Genomic DNA, 21577 nt, shown 5'->3' with positions numbered 1-21577 from the left:
GAGTGTTCTCAAAATGAAACCACTGGGTAGAGAGTAGGAACTAGGCTTAGAGGAGTAACTTCTTGGGAAGTTACTGAAAATCTCTTATTTACCAAATGCTTTCTTTCATCTTATGTTCTGGGACCACATCCAAGATTCCTGGGGGCCTTACAAATGGCAGTCAGAGATAGAGTTGTTGAGTTTTCTAAACACTAACAAGCATTTACTAAATATACATCAACAGCAGCACGACAATAAGAAAAACACACTGGGGGAAACCTGTCAGAAGAACAGGGATGAGGAAGGATGTAAAAGGAAATGAAAAGTCAGTAAATCAGACAAGCAAGTCTTATTCCTCTTTCCTATTTTTCTTCTCTGTTTTCTGGACTCAAGAGAAAAATGTTTGCACGTGAAGAAAGAGAAATATTCCACTTTGGATAGAGACCAAAATCAGGAGAAACAACTTTGAGGGACCATTCCTTGTGATAGCACAGTCTTTGCTAAAAGTGCTCTAACACGTGACTTTCTGTTTCTCTGTTGGCCTCCAAAGTACCTCCCAGTAAACTACAGAGTGTGGCGGAAGGAGCCAACTTGAAAACTTGCCTGGTAAAGTTGTAAGATATCTTGATGGATCACCAACCAATTTGAGTGGGCATCTACCGTCTTCTCACTGTGGTGCTGTTTTCTCACTTCTTCAGCTTTAACTAATTTGAAACAACGTCCTTGAAGAGTGTGCAAGGAGTCTTGAGACTTGGGTTCAGATTCACTGTGAGTCAACGAGCAAGGCACATCATCTCTCTGAGTACCTTTTTTTTTTTTTCTGGAAAATCAGGATAATAGCTGCCCTGGCCACTTTACAAGATTATGAGTATAAGTTGATAAAATGGTAAGAGAAAGAAATTCCATCAGTAAAAAGCCCATTTGTTTTTGTATCATGCAGGCAACTCTGACACTTAACATATTACATGATAATATCTGCCTGGTCACAATCCAGAAGCCCGCTAGTCACCCTCAGATGACTTCTCTCCCCTGGCTCATGCCACACTTGCAATTAGTGACCCAGTCCTATCAATTCTATCCCCAATATGTCTTCTACCTCTCTAGCTTCATCCGCTCCTACTCTCTTCTACAATTTAAGCTTAAGTAATAACAAATCATTTGCAATTACTGGAACACATTACCTTTCTCAAATACTATTCCCTCTTCCTGGAATGACCAACTGTTACTTCTTTACTTGACCCAGTTCCATGATTTTTCAAATCCTGCTTGGGGTCATCTCCTTTGAACCTTCCCTCACCCTGCAGCTTTCTTGGTAGTTATGAGCACACCCATGTGGTATACTCTGTCACAATTCCTGGGCCACTAAACCACTGTGTCCTAAGAGTAGAGCCTGTGCCTTACTCATCTCTGTGTCCCTTGCACACATCCCAGGCTTGGTCCACAGTAGGCATTCAATAAACATCTTTTCACTGGCGTGTTTAGTCTATTTACATTTAATTCATTATTGATACATTTGATTTTATATCAGGCATCTTGTTTTGTGCTTTTTATTTGCCCCACTTTTTCTAGATTTCTTTTTCTGTACTTTCAATCTCTTTTTAAAAGTGCATTACTTTGAAATAGTTAGAGATTCATAAGAAGTTGCAAAAAAAATGTTCAAGGAGGTGAAGTGCTCCCTTCACCCAGCTTCCCCCAAGATCAACATCTTGAATAACTGTGGTTCAATATCACTATCGGAAAACTGACATTGGCCTTTAAGAACATTTCACCAGTTTTCCATGCTCTCCTGTGTGTGCGTACAGCTCTGTGCAATTCTGTCACATGTATAAATTTCTGTAACTACACCATGGTCAAGATACAGAACAATTTTCATCACCGCAGTGCTTCCCGTGCTACCCATTTAGAGCCACAGCCATCCTCTCCTGCCACCCTGCTGTCTTTAACACCTGGCAACCACTAATCTGTTCTCCGTCTCCATAATTCTGTCATTTCAAGAATGTTTTAAAAATCGAATCATATAGTAGGTGACCTTTTGGGATTGACTTTTTTCATTCAGCATAATTCTCTAGAGATTCGCACAAGTTGTTCATCAATAGCTTGCTCCTTTCCATTGCTGATTAGTATTCCGTGGTATGGAGGTACCAGAGTTTGTGCTAATCCATGTATTCAGTGAAGGACATAAGGGTTGATTACAAGTTTTGGTTATTACAAATAAAGCTACTATGAATATTTGTGCACAGCATTTTGTATGAACATCGGTGTTCATTTCTCTGGGATATATGTTCAGGAGTGCAATTGCTGGATCATCTGGTAGTTGTATTTTCAGTGTTTCAAGAAACTGCCAAACTGTTTTCTAGAGTGGCTGTACCATTTTACATTCTCACTAGCAATGGATGAATAATCCAGTTTCTCCGCATCCTCGAGAGCTGAAGCTGGAGACAATAGGAGTTAGTGATCAGGGGCCTGGTAGAAAGCAAATGGTCAATTGGTAATTTGAAGAATGTTTAATAAAGAGGCTGTTTACAAAGGTGTGGGCAGGGAGACCACAAAGGGAAACCACAGAGAGGCTGTTTACAAAGAGATGGGGCAGTACTCCAGGCTTGTAGCCGCAAGTGGAGCCAGCCCTGTACTTGGGTGGGTAAGTGGAGGGCGTGGTTACTGGAACATGGGAACAGAGGAGGTAGTTGTATGGAGAGGGCCTCCTGGCAGGAGCTGTGGCTTTCAGTTAAGAGTTGCAGCCATTCTGGGTGGCCTCAAGGAAGAGATTTGGGTGAATAATATTCTAGTTTCTCTTTCCTTCTTCCCTGCTGGTGCACCCATTGGCTAAACTCACCTGCAAGCCGGAGTGCAGGGATTGTTGCATTCCATTCATTCAGGCATTCAAGGATACAGAGCAGGGGGCTCTGGAAGGCAAATGGCACATACCAGGTACAGAGGGGCAGGCGGGATCATCTGACTGCAGGAGTCCATGTTTAACAGACCTCTGGTTAAAGTTGCTTTGTTGGGGGATTGGATGAGCTTCCAGGCAGTGTTAGAGGTACAGTGATCAGTCAACTACAGTGCATTGAGTATGTACTGTATGCCCAAACCATTAAAGATGTTGGGGGTACTTTAGGGACCAAGACAGACAATGCTCCTGCCATCACTGAGAATATGTAGTCTAGTTGGGCTCAGGCTAAGGTTCAGGGTAGAATTGGAGACCAGTTGATGTTCATTGGCTGTGGTTTGGTTTCTAGGGTTCCTTTATTCTGCCTGTAACGTCAGATGCTCCCCAAATCAGTTCCACTCCCAACTTTGTACCATTCTTCATATATAAGTGTGAGAAATCCTATATCAGGCCAACTAACACTCAACTTGAATGCTTTTCACAGTTAGTCCAGGCCTTGGTGTTTGTAGGTTCTTCACAATATTTTTCTTTCCTTGTTATCCTCTCATCTGTGGCATCTCCTGAAGCCTGACCAAGACCGTTGAAAGAGCCTCGCAGAAGGAGTCCAACGCCAGTAAGCAATCAGAACATGAGCACCAAGTCCTGGAGCTCTAGATACTCTTGGCCAGGACAATATGGAGCATATCAGTGGGTCATTAGGGGAAGAGGCCCATACAGGGCCTTTTGGCAGGTTCATTTGAAAACTGCCATTGCTGAAGTGACATCAATGTTGAAGGATCAAAACCTGAAAGCTCCAAATGCAGATAAATGTAAGTTTTGCTCCCTCAGCTTGAGTTGGAAAGCATGGCTAAGAAGGCAGGTTACTGACCCATCCTGTGCACATGCTAAGGAAATGATTTCATAGCTCTGGGATTTCACCACTGAAGAGGGGGAAGGGGGCCAATTCCGCTGGAACAAAGGGACAGTAATCACTCTTGCCAGAAAAGCGGTTTAAATTAGAGGTGTCTTTTTACAGCCTCAGAGACTCTCAGGATGTTTCTCAGTTCATTTCAGTGTCTTTCCACAATGGATACAATCCAGACAGGCCACTTCAACTTTACTGGAGTGAATTCTGGAGCCAAAGAAGTGAAACTTGCCATAACACAGTCAGATTTATTTTACTGTGTAAATAGAATTGAGCACAGGAATAAAGTGCTCAAACTTCTAAGCCTTGACCATTCAGCCTGGATAGCCCATTTTATTACCTGATAAATGCTCACCTTAGGTATGCCCTGGAAAGTCATTAAATGATCACTATCATACCCCAGTTTAATCCTGAACAACATGGCTTTTATCTGTTTGCCGCAATGTCTGGATGGAGCATTTGCTGGTTTTGAGTTGAATCTAGGACCAAGCCTTGCCTGACTGCCTAAGTTCCAGCACATGAATATATGATGAGTAAATCCCGATGATTAGGTCTGTTATAAACCCACAAAGCTAGGCATGTTTCTCAAGAGTAGTGTTTATAACCTAGGTCTATGATACCATGAAATCGTGTGTGGAATTCATTCGACAAGTAGTTGTTGAGCAACTCTTCTGTACCAGGCGCTATTGTAGGTCCAGAGTATTCAGCAATGAACAAGACAGACAAGGCCTCTGCTGCCCAGGAGCTCATATTCTAGTGGGGTGTCTGTGTGTGTTCAGCAGGGTGATGCAAACAGTAAACCTCCAATGAAAAATACCAGGTAATGACAAGTGGTATGTAGAGAATTAAAATAGGGCGATATGGTGATAAGGAATGACTGGGTGACTGACACTTTTATTTGGATGATCAGGAAAGGTGTCTCTGATGCTGTGACACTTAAGTTGAGGTCTCAGTGACAGGAAGCCAAGATCTGAATGACAGCCATGCTAAGATCTTGTGAAAGAGTATTCTGAGTAGAAGGAACTTACTAATGGTTTAGGTATAGAGAGTGGAATCAAGGATCACACCAAGGTTTTTAAATTTAGGAAATGGATGGATGGAGGTACCATTTACTGAGACATCGGAAGGCTTTAAGAGGAGAAGCTTGGCTGTGGGGGAGTCAAGAGCTTAGTTTTGGGGTATGGTAAGTTTGAGAGACCTCTTAGATATATAAGTGGAAATGTCAATTAGATGGTTATATGGGTGTGAAGTTCATGGGAAAGATCCAGGTCAGAAACGTAATTTTGGAAATCATCATTAACTAGTCAAATAGATGGTATTTAAAGCAATGAACCTGGGTGAGGTTACTAAGGGAGAGTGTGAAGTTCATTAAGGGAAGGGGGTCCAGGAGTGTGTATGTTTCTGAGAGAGAATCCATGTATTTCATCATGTCCTCTGTTCTACTTTGCTAAAAGCTGCCAAAAGCAATATATCAGAAATGGGTTGGCTTTTAAAATGGGGATTTATTAATGTAAGCTACAGTTCTGAGGCTGAGGAAAATGTCCAAATCAAGAAATCAGGTGATGCTTTTTCCCCGGAAGACTGGCTGTGGGTGATCCTGGACTCCTGTCACATGGGAAGGCACATGGCAACATCTGCTGGTCCCTGCCTTCTCCTCCAGGCTCCGTTGCTTTCAGCTTCTGGCTGTGTGGTGCTCTCTCTCCTGGGTTCCATCAATTTCAGCATCTTGCTCTTGTGGCTTTCTCTCTCAGCTTCTGTGGGTTCCTTTCTGAGCTCCTAGGTCTTGCCTCTATCCATCTTTCCAAATTCATCCTGTTTATCATGGACTGCAGTAGGAGGATCAAGACCCACTCTGGGTCACACCTTACTGAAATAATCTAATCAAAGACCCTTAACCAAAATAATTTAATCAAAAGGTCCCATTATATTAGGTTCACACCCATAGGAATGGGTTAGCTGTAAGGGCAGGATCTTTTCTGGGGTGTATACAGTCAAACTGCCACATCCTGTAAGAGTTGTTTTACAACCCCAAAAGATTAGGAATTCATTGTTGTATGGTACACCTTGAGATTATGGTTCAGAGACAGATGTATTCCAACTCTTTTGAAAATGCATATACCCTGAGTTATAAGCAACTAGGTTAGAGATGTTTCTTGAAACTGCCTTTGATCCTTATCAACTCTCAGGCTTCAGATCAAACTGTGCTGCCCAGAAGCTTTGTATACTGTCAAGTTCTTCACTTTTAGGTAGATTTTGTATATACTGTGCCTTCTCTTTTATCCTGTCTATTACTGGGCACAGTACAGTTAACTTCTCTCTTGGAATCCTTATTCACTTTATTTTATTTTTTTTAGGTCTTGGGGCTCAGGATTGAACCCAGGACCTCATATGTGGGAAGAAGTTGGCATTCAGCCACTGAGCTACACTGGCTCCCCTCACTTTACATTTTTAGTAATTTTTGGATGCTGTAAATTACGGTTATTATATTGTTGAGTGTCTGGATTTTGTTGTCTCCTTTAAAGAGTGTTGAACTTTGTTTTGGCAGGCATTTCAGTAACTTTAAGATCAGCTTGGTTGTTCCAAGGCTTCCTTTTTAGGTTTCTTAGTACAGGTCTAGAGGAACCTATACTGTAGAGCTAGTTGGATCCTACTCCTACTACTAAAGGGTGGCCTTTCTGGCCTCTCTACCGAATGTTCCAGGCTTTGCTACTCTGGCTGGTCAGAACTCAAATATCTCCCAACCCTTCGTGAGCTCTGGTAGTTATTCAGTTTGAGGCTCATCAGTATTGTTTTTTAAATTTGCCTCATGGGGTTTCACCCTACACAGGTGCATTTTAGTATTCAGCCAAAGTCTCAAGGGAACCCCATGTAGGTTTCTGGAGCTCTTTCTTTGCATAGCTCCCTCCTTTCTGGTACTTTTTCCTGAAAATTCCAGCCACTGTAGCCAACCAAAATTATGATCTCTGTCTTCGAAACTCTGAGATTACCATGCTCTATTTGGGATCTCCCTCCTGGTACCATGGCCCAGAAAGCACCTACAGGCAGAAAGCCAAGGAGGTCATAGAGCTCACCTCTTTTGTTTCCCTTCTGGTAGAGACCGCAGTGCTGCATGGACTGTCATCTAATGCCCTGAAACAGTTGTTTCATATATTTGGTCCAGTTTTCTAGTTGGCTTTGTGAGCGGAGGACAAGTTCAGTTCCAGGTATACTGATGGTGTTTGGAAGCAGAAATTTACCCAGATGATTTAAGTCTCTCTCCTTTCCCAAGATCTTGTGTCCTTTCTTTCTACCACTAAAGTGGCAGCAGTTTTCCAAGCTGCCATTGCATAGGATCCACCTCAGCCTTGAAGGTACTTGCATCTTTGTTTAACCTGGTTGATCATTCTCTATTAAGAACAAACTAGGATAGGATTTTAAACTGTGAAATCAGAAAATTGAATTAAGAGGAGACAACACATAGCTTTTACTCTAAGAATGATGGAATTAAATTATTCCTTTAATAATTCCATTGTATCTGGCAGGCCTGTGACATACCCACACCTTCCTGGAGGAGTTCATTTGTAGTGTCCATCAGATTCTAGAAATGAATACAAACACTTTTCCACAAGGTTACAGGATGTTGCAGTTTTTTGTTTTTGGAGATGATGGTAGGGTGGTAATGAGTCAGCTTTGTGGCTGTGGCAGGAAAGGCTGATGGGAAACTGATCTTTTGATTGTCAGAGCTGGAAAAGCCCTCAGTGCCCACCGGCCCTACCCCATCATTGTGTTGTGGGGGACGTGGGCTCCAGAGGGGGAGAGGATTTCCCCAGGACAAGTTGTGTCATGTGACCTGGGAACCAACAGTCACATTGTCATTTTATTGGTTACTTTCCAATTGATAATATTTTGCTGTCTATTTCTCATTGATAACTCCATAAGGGAGACAGGGAGGCAGGTTTCTTATCTCCATTTACCCATGACAGGACTGAGGGTGGCAGAAGTTGAGTTCTTTGTTCAAGGTTACGCTGATTCAGAAATAGAGTCAGAATTCAAATACCCTGTCTCTTGACTTTCAGCACTTTTTTTTTTTGTACTCCATTTCTCTGAGTTATCCTTGCAGATACTTGTTTGCATAGACTGTCTTCACTAGTGATTCTGCTTTCTAGTTCCTTTTGGCTAAGGACACGCTCATCTTCATAATCTATCCTGAACTGTTGACCTCACCTTTTTCTGTCTTGGCTTTCCAAGCTGTCCATGACCTTCCCAGCAGAGAAGGCCTGAGGGGAGAAGGTGGTTCTTCCCAGCAACTTCAAGCCAGAAATTCTGCGCTTACAAAAATAAACAGTTCCCCAACCAGGAGAGGCCCCAGTACTCAGGTCCTCAATTGTTCACCTCAAACCTTTGTGCTCTCTACTACCTAACATATTTCTGAAGTTCTGAGTTCTAGACCTTTTGAGTCATCTCTTATTTAGACCCTGATACCCCCTCCTCAGATCGGGTACTTGATACTATACCTCTGGCGCTGACCTCTGCCTTCTTTCCTCAACCTGTGAGCCTAGCAATTTCCTGGCACACCTAGCCCCCTTTGTCTTTATATGCTTTGCACAGTGCCTGGCATATAGAGGATATTCAGTAAATATTAGTTGAATGAATCCACAAATACACTCTGTTCAGAGGAATTGTTTCTTCTTTTTTATTCTAAAGTATAGCAACTATTTTATCACAAAAATATAGCAAACTGCATGTATTAGTCAGGGTTCTTCAGAGAAATAGAACTAACCATATGTGTGTGTAAATATTAAGAGGTTTATTATAGGAATTGGCTCACTTGACTGTGGGGATTGGCAAGTCCAAATTCCAATTCCATAGGGCAGGCCACAAATTGGAAACTTGACGAGGGTGACATTGAATTCCCCAGGAGAAGTTGGCTGGCTGAAGTAGAGAATCTGCCTGCTGAAATCTTCAGCTCTCCTTTTTTTTGGTCAGTATAGTAATCTTTTTTAAAATTGATTTTTTAATTGTCTTTTTAAAAAAATACATAGATCACACAAAATGTTACATTAACATCAACATTAACAACCTCTTTCATCCTTGTGGCACATTCAGTGCATTTGGTGAATACATTTTGGAGCACTGCTGCACTGCATGGATTATAGTTTACATTGTAGTTGACACTCTCCCCCAGTCCATTCAGTGGGTTATGGCAGGATATATAATGTCCAGCACCTGTCCCTGCTTTTAAGGCCCCCAATTGGTTGTGTGAGGAGACTCCACTCATTGCTGAAGGCAAGCTCCTTTGTTGATTGTAGGTGTAACCAGCCGTAGATGCAGTCAACTAACTGTTGATTTAAATGCATCTATGAAATACTCGCACATAACAATCAGGCTGATGCTTGTTTGACCAAACAACTGGACACCATACCGTGAGCAAGTTGACACATGAAGCAAATGTAGGGCTTAATGAATTATTTTACAGCGAGCCCCCTTGTAACCACTAGCCAGTTGAAAAATACAACCTTGCCACCATCCCAGAAACCCTTCTCCATCACAGCCTCTGCCTTCTCCCCATAAGTAACTTTCTTACTTGTATAGAATCTTTTCTTTGAATTTTTTGTTTTTACAACTCAAATGAGCATCCCTAGGCACTATAGTTTAGTATTGCACATTTAAAATTTTTTGGTAAGTCTTTTAAGTCTCCTTTAATCTATAGTTTCCCCCTCTATCCCTTTCTTTTCCTTACAGTCTATCTGTTGGAGAACGTGCGCCTTTGCAGAGTTTCCCGGAATCTGGGCTTTGCCCTCCATCCTCCCTATTCCTTGCGCATGCAGCCAGATCCAAATGCTTGATCAGCTTCAGGGTTAGCCCACGTAGCCAGGCTGTAGATGGCACAGAATGTCTAGTTGTTGCTCTTCCTGAGTTAGCAACTGTTGGTACCTAATGCCTATACCTATTACTTCAGCTGGGATAGCCAAACAGTGATATAATTCTATCATTTGTTTTTCCTTCATTAGTTGTAATAAATTTACAAGGAGACACTTCCCTTCCTCTACTATTTGGTTACCCAGTAGAGTGGCTTATACAGAATGGCAAGATAATGTTTGATTCTTTCCCCTTTCTTACCAGTTTTCAAGATAATGAAGTAGTTCCCTCATACATTTTTTAGTATTAAAATTTTTTTTTCCTTTTACCAGGACAGTTGTAGGTTTACAGAACCATCATGCAGAAAGTATGGAATTTCCAGCTACTCCTCAGCCACACACGCAGTTTACCCTATTCTTAACATTTTGCTTTAGTTTGATACCTTTGTTAATTATGCTATCAACTTTAGCCCATTCTTTACATTAGGGTTCATTCTTTGTGTTGCACAGTTCTTAGGTGTCTGTCTGTGGTAACTTATATACAACCTAAAATTTCCCTTTTTGTCCATTTTCAAATATACGATTCAGTGGTTTTAATTATTCACACAAAGTTGTGCCTCCGTTCCTGTCACACATTGCCAAAATTTTCATCACACCAAACAGAACCTCCATACTAAGTAAATATTTTTTTAAAAGATTTATTTATTTATTTATTTCTCTCCCCTCCCCCTCCCCACCCTGGTTGTCTATTTTGCTGCATCTTCTTTTGTTCACTTCTGTTGTTCTCAGTGGCATGGGAATCTGTGTTTCTTTTTGTTGCGTCGTCTTTTGCTGTGTCATCTCTCTGTGTGTGCGGCGCCATTCTTAGGCAGGCTGCACTTTCTTTCGCGCTGGGCGGCTCTCCTTACGGGGTGCACTCCTTGTGCATGGGGCTCCCCTACGCAGCCGCGTGGCAGGGCACTCCTTGCGCACATCAGCACTGTGCATGGGCCAGCTCCACACGGGTCAGGAGGCCCGGGGTTTGAACCGCGGACCTCCCATGTGGTAGACGGACGCCCTAACCACTGGGCCAAGTCTGCCGTCCATCCTAATTAAATATTGATTGCTCATTCTCTGCCCTGACTTAGCTCCTGATAACCTATATTCTGGTTTCTGACTTTATGAATATGTGTATTGTGCTTATTTAATATCAGTGAGATCATACAATATTTGTCCTCTTGTGTCTGGCTTAGTTCACTCAACATGATGTCTTCAGGGTTTATCCATGTTGTAGCATGCATCAGAACTTCATTCCTTTTTAAAAATTTTTTTATTATCTTTTTTTTTAAAAAGATACATAGATCACACAAAATGTTACATCAAAAAATCTAAGCGGTTCCCACATACCTCCCGCCACACTCCTCCCACATTGACAACTTCTTTCATTAGTGTGGTACGTTTATTGCATTTGATGAGTGATTTTGGGCCACTGCTACACCACATGGATTATAGTTGACACTCTCCCCCAGTCCATTCAGTGGGTTATGGCAGGATATATAATGTCCTGCATCTGTACCTGCAATATCATTGAGGACAACTCCAAGTCCTGAAAATGCCCCAGTATCACACCTCTTTTTCCCTCTGCCTGCCTTCAGCAACGTGATATTCCATTGTATGTGAACACTGCATTTTGTTTATCCATTCATTTGTTGATGGACACTTGGGTTGCTTTCATCTTTTGGCAAATGTGAGTAATGCCCGTTATGAACATCAGCGTGGAAATGTCTCTCGAGTCCCTGCTTTTAATTCTTTGGGGCATATACCTCCAAGTCGGATTACCAGGTCATGTGATAATCCTATACTTAATGTTTTGAGGACTCACCATAAGGTTTTCCGCAGTACCTGCACCATTTTACATTTCCACAAAAAATGGACGAGTGTTCCTATTTCTCGACATCCTCTACAACACTTCGCATTTTTCATTTTTTCAAATAGTCATTCTAGTGGGTGTGAGATGGTATCTGATTGTGGTTTTGATTTGCATTTCCCTGATAGATAAATGACTTTGAGCATCTTTTCATATGCTTATTGCCCATTTGTGTGCCTTCTTTGGAGAAATGTCTATTTAAGTCTTTTTCTCATTTTTTAGTTGGGTTGTGTGTCTCTTTGTTGTTGAGTTGTAGAAGTTCTTTATATATGCTTGCTATTAAATCCTTATCAGATATATGGTTTCAAAATATTTTCACCCATTCTGTAAGCTTTGTCTTTTTACTTTCTTGATAAAATCCTTCGGTGTGCAAAAGTTTTTAATTTTTATGGAGTCTGACTTATCAAATTTTTTCTTTTTTGTTGCTTATACTTTTGGTGTAAAGTCTAAGAAATCACTGCCTAACACAGTGTTCTAAAGATGTTTCCGTATGTTTTCTTCTAGGAGTTTTATACTTTTAGTTCTAATATTTAGTCTTTGATCCATTTTGAGTTATTTTTTGTATATGGTTTCAGGTCAGGGTGCACCTTCATTCTCTTGCATATGTATATCCAGTTCTTCAGCAGCATTTGCTGATGAGACTATTCTTTCCCCATTGAGTGGACCTGGCACCTTTCTCAAAGATCATTTGGCCAAAGGAGTGAGGCTTTATTTCTGAACTCTCAGTTAAATTCCAGTGGTTTATATATCTGTCATTGTGCCAGTGCAATGAAAGTTTTTTTTTTCTCGGTTTGTTTTGTGTGTGTGAGAAAAGGCAATCTTGAGCCTGTGGGGAACTAACTGGCTCCAGACTTCTCCAAGTCCACATCTCTTTGCCTCAAATTTTTACATGTCCAAAGACAGGGAACCACAGACATGCCTCTGTAGGAGGGTGGTACCATGGTGTTTTGATTACTGAAGCTTTGTAATAAGTTTTAAAATAAATAAGTTTTAAGTCTCCAACTTTGCTCTTCTTTTTCAAGATGACTTTGATTATTCAGAACTGCTTACCCTTGTATATGAATTTGATGATTGTTTTTTTCATTTCTGTGAAGAAGGCTATTGCAATTTTAATTGGAATTGTGTTGAATCTTTATATCACTTTGGTTATAATTGGCATCTTAACAGTATTTAGTCTTCCAGTCCAGGAAAATGGAATATCCTTCAATTTATTTAGGTCTTATTTAACTTCTTTCAACAATGTTTCATAGTATTCCATGTATACATACTTTACATCCTTGGTTAAATTTATTCCTAGTTATTTGATTATTTTAGTTGCTACTTAAATGGAATTATTTCTTGATTTTCTCTTCAGATGTTCATTACTAGTGAATAGAAAGACTGCTGATTTTTGCATATTGATTTCCAATTTGGATGCTTTTAATTTCTTTTTCTTAATTGTTCTGGCTAGAACTGCCATTACCTTGTTAAATAACACTGGTGACAATGGGCCTCCTTGTCTTGTTCCAGATATTAATGGGAAAGCTTTTGCTCTTTCACAATTGATTATAGTGTTAGTTGTGGGTTTTTAATATATGCCTTTCATCATGTTAAGGATATTTTCATTTACTTTTAGTTTTCTGGGTGTTTTTATGAGGAGGGGTGCTGAATTTTGTCCAAATCCTTCTCTGCATCAGTTGAGATAACCATATAGTTTCCCCCATTTCATTCTATTAATGTGGTGTTTTGTTTTACTTGATTTTCTTATATTGAACCACCCTTGAATTCCTGGGATAAATTCCACTTGATCAAGATGTGTAATTCTTTTAATGTGCTGTTGGATTTGGTTTGCTAGCATTTTGTTGAAGTGTTTTGCATCAGTATTTAATGAGGACTGTTGGTCTGTAATCTTCTTTTCTTGTGATGTCTTTATCTGGCATTGGTATTAGGGTGATGCTGGCCTCATAGAAGGAGTTGAGAAGTGTTCCCTCCTCTTCAGCTTTTTTGGAAGAGTTTGAGCAGCTTGTTATTAATTCTTCTTGGGAAGTTTGGTGAAATTCACTTGTGAAGCCATCTAGCCTACGCTTTCCTTTGTTGGGTGGTTTTTGATGACTGATTCACTCTCTTTACTTGTGATTGGTTTGTTGAGGTCTTCTATTTCTTATAGAGCAGGGGTTCTTAACCAGGGTCCATGAGCTTGAACTGAAATTGAAAAAAAAACATTATTCTTGTGGGGTTGTGTTGGTGTGGGTGTAATAGATTTATTAAATAATACACAGTATAGTGTGGACTTAGTAAGGGGTTCATGGTTTTCACCTGACTGGTAAAGGAATCCTTGGAACTAAAAAGGTTAAGGTCCCCTATTCTGGGAAGTGGATTTGGCCCAAAGGATAGGGCGTCCGCTTACCACATGGGAGGTCCAAGGTTCAAACTCAGGGCCTGCTGCCCTGTGTGATGAGCTGGCCCATGCACAGTGCTGATGCGCACAAGGAGTGCCATGCCACGCACGTAGGGGAGCCCCACATGCAAGGAGTACACCCCGTAAGGAGAACCGCCCGGCGCAAAAAAAGTGCAGCCTGCCCACGAGTGGCGCCACACACATGGAGAGCTGATGCAGCAAGATGATGATGTAACAAAAAGAGACACAGATTCCGGGTGCCACTGACAAGGATACAGGCAGACACAAAAGAACACACAGGGAATGGGCACAGAGAGCAGACAACGGGGCAGGGGGAGGGGAGAGAAATAAATAAAAAATAAATCTTAGGGAAACGGACTTTGGCCCAGTGGTTAGGGCGTCCGTCTACCACATGGGAGGTCCGCGGTTCAAACCCCAGGCCTCCTTGACCCGTGTGGAGCTGGCCATGCGCAGTGCTGATGCGCGCAAGGAGTGCCGTGCCACGCAAGGGTGTCCCCCGCGTGGGGGAGCCCCACGCGCAAGGAGTGCGCCCCGTAAGGAGAGCCGCCCAGCGCAAAAGAAAGTGCAGCCTGCCCAGGAATGGCGCCGCCCACACTTCCCGTGCCGCTGACGACAGCAGAAGCGGACAAAGAAACAAGACGCAGCAAATAGACACCAAGAACAGACAACCAGGGGAGGGGGGGAAATTAAATAAATAAATAAATCTTTGAAAAAAAAAATCTTAAAAAAAAAACCCCTATTCTAGAGTCAGTGTAGGTATTTTCTGTGTTTCTAGGAAATCATCCATTTCACTTAAGTTGTCTAATTTGTTGGCATACAGTTGTTCATAGTATCCTCATGATCTTTTTTATTTCTGTGGGGTCAGCAATAATATCCCCCATCTTATTTCTGATTTTATTTGTTTACATCTTCTCTTTTTCTTTGTCAGTCTAGCTAAGGGTTTATCAATTTTATCAGTCTTCTTGAAGAACCAATTTTGGTTTTATTGATTCTATTGTTTTTATTCTAAATTTCATTTATTTCTGCTCTTTATTATTTCTTTCCTTCTGCTTGCTTTGGGATTAGTTTGTGGTTCACATATTGTCTTCTTAAGCTCTATGTTCATATTTAGTTGATTAAAATCCATATTTTCCTTTAGCTCCTTGAATTTATTTAGGAGATCTGTTGGAAACTCTTGATTAGTTCTTACAATGTCTCTGTTTCCCCTGAGTTTTTTTGTTGCCTTGCATGAGCCATTTCTTCCTGTTTTTATTTTGTTTTGTTTTGTTTTGTTTTGGTATGCTTGGTGATCTTTTGTCTGGGCATTTGGTTATTTTGATGTACTAACTCTAGAAGTAGTTTTTCCCTCTTGTTTAGGGTTTTATTGTAGACTGACTGTGTGTTAAGGCTCTTTTTTTTCTTCGAATACATTTTTAAAAATTTATTGAAGTATATCACTAATCCATAAACATACCTAAACAATAGGTGTACAGTAATAGTTGTGAACTTACAAAACAAACATACACGACATACAGGGCTCTCATACCTCACCCTACCACCAATACCTTGCATTGTTGTGAAATACTTTTAACTGATGATTAAAGAGCATCCTCAAAATATTACTACTAACCAAAGTATTTTTCCCCAACCCACCCTATTATTATTTTTTATATCATTTATACATGAACATGCAGAAACACTAAGTGTATAGTAAAAGTTGCAAACTTACAAAGCAAACATGCATAATGTCATAGAGGGGTCCTACACATCAACCCACCACCAACACCTTGCATTGTTGTGAGAAATAAGGCTCTTCAATGCTTGGTCCAGCTTATACTGAACCTTTAGAGCAGCCTGTGTCTAAAGGTTCAGATTTTCCTAGGTGTTTCTTTACCTGTCTTTTTCCATGGACATATGCAGCAACTTTTAAGATTACCCTGTTATGTATAACTGTTTACCTCAAGGAGAGGATTTCCTTTCCTCTGTTCCTTCTCCAGGAGTTCTAGACTGCTTTCTTTGTTTTTGTGCAAATTTTCCTCCCAATGGCTATGACTTAACTCAATTGCTTTACCACACTCAGGGCCACCTTTTTACTATAGCATCTAATCCAGGGTCTGCCTCACCTTACAGTAGTTCAGTTTAAGTGCAGGTTTTCTGCCTCTGGTAACTTCTATGGGTAGGCACTACGTTGCGTCTATGTGACACTGGGTCCCCGCCTGACTGTGCATGGGACTCTTAAGTCGCTGCCATGGGAATGTCTTACACTGCCCTCTTGATGACCGGCTCCTTCACTCTTTATTCTTTTTCTTCTTCTGTTTCTTTTTCTTTCGTAATATCAAGATGAACTAATGGCTTTAAATATATTTGATGGATTTTAATTCTCTGTGATTATTATATTTATTAAAGTTCAAATTAATCCATCTTTAGCCAGCGGGAGCCTCTTCAGTTTGGCTCCTGAGTCCTTTTGATGTGACCCTAAGTCCTGTTTGATGGCTTCCTTGTGGAACTTCTTATTGTAAAGAGCTTCACTGTGATGCCGACAGACCTACTTTTGAGGGCTTTGCCACATATCTCCCACTTTACAGTAGCCGGTAAGCCTGTTGGAACAGGATCATACATGGTCTTTGGTTTCACCTTCTTAGCGAAGGGCTCAAATAACAAGCTAGTTCTGCTTTTGTGTAATCACAACTCTTAGGTAGATTTAAAAACCTGAAGTAGGGAAAAATACACCAAATGTAAGCTATCGTCTATAGGTAGCAGGAATATTTTGATGATGTTTTTTCATCATTTGTAACAAATGTGCGGTAACAATGCAAGGTGCTGGTGGTGGGGTGATGTATGGGAGTCCTGTATGTTATGTATATGTGTAAGTGCACAACTTTTCTAATAAATAATAATAATAATAATAAAACCTGAAGTTGAGCATGCTGGTGACTTTCCATGATTTAGCATCAAGACTATGCTATATCCTGTTCAAGTTATGACATGACTTCTTTTTCCTTTCTGCTCTCCTTCCAGCCCTGCTGAACTACTTCCACTTACATGAAGCTTTATACATTTTTTGTTTTGATGCCTTTGCATATGCTGCTTCCTCTGCCCTTCTGCAGTCTTAGCTTAGCCAGCACTTCCTCTTGGAAGCCTCACCAGACCCACTGCTCTGATAGAAATGTCTCTTTTGTGTTCCCGTAGCATCTTGGTTTTCCTTTATTAGAACACTTACCACACTGAGGCAATTGTTTATCTGTCTGCACTCCCCCTCCCCCCAACTCACTAGACTGTGAGCAGCTGGGCCTGTGGCTTGCTCACCTCAGTTTCCCTAATTTATGCACAGTGTCCTACATATTAGCAGGCTGTCAACAGATATTTGTCGAATGAATGAATGAAACCCAAACTTGTGTCTTTCTCCCCCTTGTACTTACACCACTTCTGGTCCAGTTCTAGAACACTTATCACCATGGGTTGAAATCTACCCATTTTTCAAGTGTGCCCCTCACCCAACCCAGCTAGGCAGTGGGCTCATTTAGAGAGCTACTCTAACGCTCTTCTTTATGTCCACCCTATAGCAGGATACATGGCACTGGGTAAGCACTCAATAAATGAACTCTTGGCATTAGTTTTTCTCCCCAACGTTGTTATTAAAGGTTAAGAATTGTGCTGTTCCCGTGAAACTAAGATCAGTTAATGTGAAGCATGTTTCTGTGCTCAGTATGACTTCCTTTTTTAGAATCATTTTTGGGAAGTACTGCAATGTTCCTCTTCATATTTCTCCACCAAAGTGGCTTTTGGAAAGTTTGGGGTACCTTGTGCTCCCCAAAGGAAAGCTTTCTTTAGCAAGCACGTATTGCTTGGTGGGCCCTTCTTCCCTACTCCCTCCCTTGTTCTTAATTATTTATCCCTATCCAATACTTTGTTTTTGCAACCGGATTTTATCGAATCATTAATTTTTCTCTTTCTTGGATCACTTCCATGAGCATATGAACATGCTATTATATCTCCTCTCTTAAAAAAAACAATTAATTGCACTGTTGTGTCCCACTCTTGAATAGCCAAACCTCTTCTCAGAGTTGTATTCCATCTATGAGGGCAAAACCAAATTAGATCTCACCTACCCAGCACTATTTCACTCTCCCTGTCCCAACCCAACATGATACAGTGGCTGGCCTTCTGCTGGCTACACCTTCCCATAGCCTCAGAGAGGTGATTTATTGTGAAGGGGTAATTGTGGGGCATTTGTGATGATTGGCCTTCCACTCTTTTGTGCTTCTTCAGTTTCTCAGCAGCCTCAGCTCTCATATTCCGTTTGCAGGGAGGGAGCTGATGACACTCCAAACGGTTGCTTTTCCTCTTTCTCCGGCCCTTGGTCAAAGCTGGGGGGCTTACAGCAGTGTTAGGCATAAATGAAGCTAGAGATACAAAAGATTTCCTGTCCCAGTGGTCAACATGCTACTACCAGAACCCAGCATTTCCTGCTGTCACACACGCCACTGCACAGAAGACCAAACCACAAGAGTTATAAATCTCTCTACTTACATTTGCCAACTGAAGCACTCACCGTCTCCAATGGAAAAAAGAGCCCTGCTGCCAGCCTGTCCCCCTTCTTTGTGTTCCACTTCCAAATGGGGCTAGTGCTACAGGTCCCAACAGCAGAAAGTAAGGATGTGCTATCCTCTCAGGCTGGCCAGGTAGCTTGCAGTGAGCAGAGAGTGCCTAAACGTGAGAAGATAGGCAGTGTGAAGGGGGCCTCACGTCCTCCTCCCTGGCCCCAGGAGGTGAGTTTCTACATTCGGAGGGCTTGTTAGAAATGTTGGGCTCTGGTCAATTGCAAATACTTCTTTCCTTAGACTTCCTACCCAAGGAGGTAGCAGAACCATTTATCTGTTGGTAGCTGCACCCCTTCTTTATACAGAGCCAAGATGGAACTGTCTGTAGCAAAATGTTTTAGGACAGGTGGTAAGTGGTGAGTGGAGGGGCCCTAGGTCCTTCTCAGGGGCTCTTAGTGGGCATGCAAAGCAGCCCGCCATATCTCAGGGAATCTCATTTTCTCTTCTAAGCTATGCCTGTTCTGCTAAGCTTTTCCTGGACAGCTTACTCAAGGCTTGGCTCTTTCCAGGATTCTTATTGCATGAAATGTTTCTCAACAGGGGCATTGATAGATTTAGGCCAGAAAATTCCTGCCTTCTACATGCCACCCTCAGCCTTTGTGACAAGCAAAACACATAGTTTTAGATGTTTCCCAGGGGTATAATACCATTGCCAGTTGAGAACCACTGTGATTGAGTATGTGTACGAACAGGTGTCTCCCATCTTTTAAACGAATCCCTTAAGAAAAACCGTGTGTGTGTACTTTCTTCATGATTTTTACATAAACTTATAAATGTTCTAATAAAAGAAATCCCAAACAACAACAAAATCCCTTGACCCAGCGCTCTCCTCCCCTTTTATCCAGACATCACTAAAGAATTGATTTCACTTACCCTCTCTACTTTTTTTTATACTTTTTAAATTAAAGTTAATAGATCACAAAGAACGTTACAATAAAAAAACATTAAAAAAACATAAAAAACATAAGAGGTTCCCATATACCCCACTTCCCACCACCCCATCTGTTTTCGTAAATTGTATTTTTTAAAGATATATACATCACACAAAAAAAGTTACATTAAAAAATATAAAAGGTTCCCGTGTACCCCCCACCCCCCCCAGCCCCCTCCTCCCACACCAGCAACCTCCTCCATCATTGTGGCACACTCATCGCACTCGGTGAACACATTTTGGAGCACTGCTGCACCGCATGGATAATAGTTTACCCTGTAGTTCACACTCGCCCCCAGTCTATTCAGTGGGTTATGGCAGGATATATAATGTCCAACATCTGACCCTACAATACTATTTAGGACAACTCAAAGTCCCAAAAATGCCCCCAAATCACATCTCTTCTTCCCTCTGCCTGCCCTCAGCAACTACTGTAGCCACTTTCTTCACCTCAGTGCTACAATTTCTTCTATTACTCGTCACTATAGTTTTATAGTAGAATATCAGTAAGTTCACTCTAATCCATATTTTATTCCTCCATTCTGTGGACCCTGGGATGATGATGTCCTCTCCACCTCTAGATCAAGAAGGGGCTTAGATTCCACATGGATGATGGATGGATGCAATTCCTCTGCTTGCAGTTGTAGGCACTCTTGGCCCCCTGGTGTGGTGGTTGACCTTCTTCACCTCCCTGTTAGCTGACCTGGGTAAGTCCAATAAACCAGAGCGTAGGTGTTTCAACTCTGCTGAGGCTCAGGGCCCAGCTGGCACATGGGCAGTCCAGAGATTCAAGTCCCCTGAGTAGGCACCATTCCCGTGCCAACCACAGGTTCAGCAGAAGCGATGGAAGAGGCATGTGTAGACAGGTCACATCTGAGTCCAGCTCCATCACACTCAGGAGCATAAATTCTAAAGTAGGGCCCTCTGACGTGGCACAGAACTCCAAATTCATCTGCCATGACCAATACCCTGTGGATCTCTGTAGCCTTCAGGAGAACCAGCACTTAGGGTTGTATCTACTTTGGCTCTCTCTGAGGTCCTGCTGAGGTGTGTGTAAGTGTGACCCCCCTGATGACCTCCCGACTCTTTTTGGAAGGCTCTTAGCCATATAAACTCATCTACTTTTTAACGTCATGTTCATTACTGAGTCTTCTCCTCCCACCTGGCTCTAAATCCATTTCTACAGCTGCTTAGTTGTGTGACTGTGGACACATTACTTAACCTCTCTGAACCTGTTTATCACATGTAAAATGGAGACAATAAGTTACCTTTCCCATAGGATAGTTTTAGTGATGAAATGGGTTATATAGTAAAGCACTTATTTATTATTATTATTATTATTTTTAATTTCTCTCCCCTTCCCCCGGCCCCCGCCCCAATTGTCTGTTCTCTGTGTCTATTTGCTGCGTGTTTTTCTTTGTTCGCTTCTGTTGTTGTCAGCGGCATGGGCATCTGTGTTTCTTTTTGTTGTGTTATCTTGCTGTGTCAGCTCTCCGTATGTGCGGCACCATTCCTGGGCAGGCTGCACTTTCTTTCGTGCTGGGCTGCTCTCCTTACGGGGTGCACTCCTTGCGTGTGGGGCTCCCCTACGCGGGGGACACCCCTGCGTGGCACGGCACTCCTTGCACGCATCAGCACTGCGCATGCGCCAGCTGCACACGGGTCAAGGAGGCCTGGGGTATGAACGGCCCTATCCACTGGGCCAAGTCCGCTTCCCAGTAAAGCACTTAAAACATGGTCTGACACATAGGAACTGTAACCAGCTATTCTACTTAATTCTCTTAGATGATACTGGCAGTGGTGACACTCATTATTTGCATCTGATTTTAATATATAATATTGGCTTTTGAATTGAGAGAGATGGTGGTAAGAAATTTTCCTGCTTGTTCTTCATTACTAAGGCCTGTTTTATCATAAGTATACATTATTACATACCTTTTCTGCAGTGGTTGGGATGATTATATAATTTTGGTCCTTTGACCTGCAGGCGTGAATTGTACTACTAGATTTCCCAATATTTACCCATCTTTAAAGTCATTGAATAAAGCCCTAGGCTTTTTTAATGCTCAGGTTTTTATTAATATCCTTGGAACAAATACATTAATCATAAATCCTTCTAGTTGAATAGCATTTTACAATTTTGAACCAATGTTCA

At 41.6% G+C, this 21577-nt stretch overlaps 1 protein-coding gene and 1 non-coding gene across 8 annotated transcripts in view; one reads left to right on the top strand and one right to left on the bottom strand.

Moving 5' to 3' along the window:
* The window catches only part of GAB3 (GRB2 associated binding protein 3), a 117946-nt gene that overhangs the window by 36756 nt on the left and 59613 nt on the right, over positions 1-21577 (top strand). The window lies entirely within an intron of this gene.
* On the bottom strand, positions 12314-12445 carry LOC111761239 (small nucleolar RNA SNORA38). Its single transcript, XR_002794657.1, has one exon. It is a non-coding gene; the product is annotated as a small nucleolar RNA SNORA38 (small nucleolar RNA).

This window comes from Dasypus novemcinctus, chromosome X, assembly GCF_030445035.2.
Source record: "Dasypus novemcinctus isolate mDasNov1 chromosome X, mDasNov1.1.hap2, whole genome shotgun sequence".
Classification (NCBI taxonomy): domain Eukaryota; kingdom Metazoa; phylum Chordata; class Mammalia; order Cingulata; family Dasypodidae; genus Dasypus; species Dasypus novemcinctus.
Note: the sequence above shows the minus strand (reverse complement) of the source record. Positions and strands in the feature narration are given on the sequence as shown.